Source organism: Ixodes scapularis, unplaced genomic scaffold (genome assembly GCF_016920785.2).
Source record: "Ixodes scapularis isolate PalLabHiFi unplaced genomic scaffold, ASM1692078v2 PGA_scaffold0__279_contigs__length_252992795, whole genome shotgun sequence".
Classification (NCBI taxonomy): Eukaryota; Metazoa; Arthropoda; class Arachnida; order Ixodida; family Ixodidae; genus Ixodes; species Ixodes scapularis.
The window spans coordinates 139,093,637-139,097,716 of record NW_024609835.1 but is presented as its reverse complement, the minus strand read 5'-3'; the positions used below and the strand labels follow the sequence as shown (position 1 = coordinate 139,097,716).

Below are 4,080 nucleotides of genomic sequence, written 5' to 3'. Positions count from 1 at the left end.
TGCCTTTCGCAAACTGAACATGCGTGTGTGTCTGTTGTCTGAATAAACGATACGATGCCACTGCCACGACTAGACTGCCCAGATTTGGGAGTGTTTACAACCGCTCGATCGGGGGTCACATGGTTTATAGACCTATCGCTATATTACCCAAGCATCAAGAAGAATGCAGGGAACGTAGTTACACGCGCTGCGCATGCTGGAGTTGACAGTAGGATTTCTTTTTTTAATCAAAAATCTAAAACAAGTGGCAGTTGGCACGTGCGTCCGTAAACGCCTTTTTTTTTTGTTATGATTTCTTTAAAAGGAAAGGCCAGTGAGCGCAGTGCCTGTAACTACGTTCTCTCCATGCTTCTTGATGCTAGGGTAATTCAGCAATAAGTCTACAGCCAACAGTCAGGCGGCGCCAGCAGAGCGAAAGCCCACGGTTATACCCTGCCTTGTTGTAACTTTGCAAAGGGTGAACGATAAGCCCCACATCGCATGCCGACATCTTCGATGCGCCCTACGTATACGAGCACAACGCACACATATTGGAGCATGACGCAGCGAAACTCCTGATACTTCTTCGCAGTATAAGCGCACTCCGGTGATACGTAGTTACGTTCCGATTGGCCCGCCAGGTCCGGTCCCCTCGTACTGGCATTTTATGCGATCACAGCGTCCTGGCCTACCCAGTATCTCTTGCTCCAGACGCTAGGCTACGCGGCGCCACCAAAGCAATAGCTCACGTTTGAACACCGCAGCCGCCACCCCCAGGCATACCCAATGTTTCTTGCTTCAGTCGCTATATAGCGCCAAACCAAACAGCATTGCAGGTTGCCTATGGAGGCAAAGTCACCGACCGTCCGCCATAATCACTGACACGGTGAGAAGGGCAGCTGCCTATAGACCTTTTTCACAAAGGCGCCACCATCTTGAAAAATCGTCACTTCCAGTATGGGCGAAAACATTGTTTTATACGTCGCCACGCCAATAGAATGCATTTAGGAGATAAGGGTAACCGTCACCAATTCTCATTTTGTCTCCCCTCTATTTTTTTACTATTTGCAGGTTGAAACGTTGTAATATTTTTTCGTTGCCCATACCGGATATGCCTTCTTGGCGGTCGGGGGCGAGAGTAAGCGGAAAAGGTCTATACTTCGCTAACAGTTCGGCGCCTCGTGAGCCTCGAGCGTGCACGCGCAGCCAAAGCACGGCGGAAAGCAACGAGGGCGCGCAGGAGGCCGCCAGCTGGAAAGACGCAGCCCTGCCGTCGTCACCTCGTCGGCGACTACAACGTCTACGAGCTTTGCTCAGCTTCTACTCCTGCTATCCTCCTCGCCACGCAACAACGCACGCATGCGCACATGAACCCAGATGAGTCCGCCATTAAGTTGCGAGAGCATTCCGAGTTGCTTGCTCTCTGAAATCCGGGCCCTCTCAGCCACGACTGGCACGCCTGCTTCACCGGCGAGGACAGTACACGAACCCAGGCACATACTGCCAGGTGCGCGTCGACTGCATTTAGCAGAAAGTGCGGTCCTTTCCTTACATCGACTTCAGACACCTTAAAAAAAAAAAAAAAAAATTGACCTCCCCCACTTCACTTAAAAAAAAAAAAGTTTTTTGTTCTACATAATTATAAATGTCACAAAGTCTCCCCGAAAATAAAATAAAATATTAGACCAATATTTAGGCCGTGAGACTCATTTTGAGTGGGAAGCGATACCGAAACGTGCTTTTCTTCGGCATGTCTACCCGAACTAGAAGTTGAAACGCGAAGTAGAAACACTTCACGAGACTTAAAACATGAGTCTTATGACGTCAGTATTCAGCTATTTCTATTCTTTCGCAAAATTCCTAGCCAGACACATAAAAAAAAAGGGGGCACCCCTTTGCAGTATTAGCGTGGCAAAGGCAGTAGTTACAGCGAAATGCAATGTGTTCGTGTGGCCAAACTGTACATGGAGACAGACAGCGCCAAGCAGCACTGCACAGAGCCGCTTCGCACCATCCACAGAGCGCTTACCGCGCACTACACCTTTTTTTTTTTTTTTTTTTTTTTTTTTTTTTTTTTTTACACCGCGTTCTGATAAAGTGTGAAAGATAATAAATCAAGTTCTCAAGCGAAAGAGTACAAAAGGTAACGTAACTGAATTAAAGATACAAAACAGAACATCTTTCGGGGACCCCTTTAGCTAAGTACTGCAACACGCGCTTCGTCCATCTGGTGGAACCATCAAATAACGTCAGTCGCCCCTCACTCGAGTATCAGCGCGGTGATACAGTTTTGTAATAACCAACTGATGAAATTTGCCGTACATTTGTAAGTCTAAAAAATACTAACGCAACAGACGTGGACGACCACACAAATCAAACCCGTAAAATACGTGATCGATGCCATTGCACCCTGCTTGGCATACATATTTAATTTGGTTCTAGAATTCGGCTTATTCCCAAATACAATAAAAAAAAATCAAGTCTCGGTCATTTTTAAAGGAGGGGATAAAAATAACGTTAATAAGTACAGACCGCGGTGTCCATATTGCCGGTGTTTTCTTTTAAAACTAGAGAGGGTGATTTTTTTTTTTTTTCGAATTAAACAATCTTTTTTAACAACACAACATATTCACAGAATGTCAACATGGCTTTCGCCAAGGGAAGTCTGAAACGGCATTACCAACACAGAAGGAACTGATTATTAACAACATTGACGGTAACATGCTTACCTTGGGAATATTCATTGACTATAGCAAGGCATACGCGGTGTTGCCCATTGACCCCCCCCCCCCCCCTTTTTTTTTCTCATAGCGAAAGAAATTAAGTCATCTTTTAATTTTTAAAGCCAATTACTACTTGAGTTTCACAAGGAAGTGTTTTGGGACCGCTTCTTTTTAATCTATACGTTAACGACGTTAATAAAAAAAATATATGCTTTTTTGTGCGTGTGTGCTTTATGCTGATGACATGAGTTTCTTTCTTTCTGGATATGACACAGATGAAATAATCAATAAAGCTGAAAGGGAGCTTTTCAAATTTTATGACTGGTCCAGTCCTAACGGTCTAAAAATAAATGTAAATAAATCTAAAGCAATTTTATTTAAGTCAATGGAAAAACAGGCACACATTTCACAAAAATTGTTAATTGGTGACGCGCCTATTGAAATCGTAAACAAACATGGGATCCTCGGCGTTACTTTTTCGCCAAAACATGACTTGGACAGATCATATTGAAGCTTTATCCAAATCATTATCATCCATCGCCGGCGCGTTCTGACGGTGTCAGCACTTTCTTCCGGACAAAGCGAAACTGCAAATGTATCACGCCTTGTTTACTTAAAACATAAATTACTGTTCACTTGTCTGGGCCACAACCACAATAAAAAATATTCACACCATTTCTATGTTACAAAAAAGGGCGCTTCGACACATTGCTAATGTGCCACGGTTACAATCAACCGAACCGTTGTTCAAGCGTTCTAATATAATAAGTGTAAAAAAACATGTATGATATCGTTTTTTTATTCTTTTTTCTCTGCAAATCACAACTTCAAAGCTTTAAACATATATATATATATATCAATTAAGAATAAAAATAAGTGACCCTCGCACTCGCAGCTGTGAGAAGTGTCTAATACCACGCCGGCAAAGTGAATACTTTTTACAGTCGCTAACATATGAAGTGCCATTTTTACTAAATAGATATGATAAACAAAACATTATTATAAATAGTTTTTCACACACACAAAAAAAGTTATGTTTTTTTCTTTTTTTGGAAAACAGAAAGAATTGCAATTTCTTGTATCATATCACGTATACAGTGATGTGATTGGCCTAAGTCGTTTTGGAGCACCTTTCGGAGCAGCCAAAACAGTGTTTTGGAGCAGCAAAAGTGGCCTTTGGAGCAGCCAAAACAAGGCTTTTGGAGCAGCTAAAACAGTGTTTCGGAGCACAGAAAGTGGCCTTTGGAGCAGATATTCTTAGAAAAATACAAATATTTGTTTTAGGTGCTGGACAAACGAAGGACACTTTGCTCACCGGAATAAACGAATTATGGTCAAGTTCGACCACCTAGGAGTCTTTTGCATTTTTTGCAAAAGA

The 4,080-nt window shown here is 42.7% G+C and overlaps 1 pseudogene; it reads left to right on the top strand.

Annotated features, from left to right (window-relative positions):
* Positions 1 to 3,162: 3,162 nt before the first annotated feature.
* Positions 3,163 to 3,808, top strand: LOC120843574 (annotated as a pseudogene).
* Positions 3,809 to 4,080: the final 272 nt, after the last annotated feature.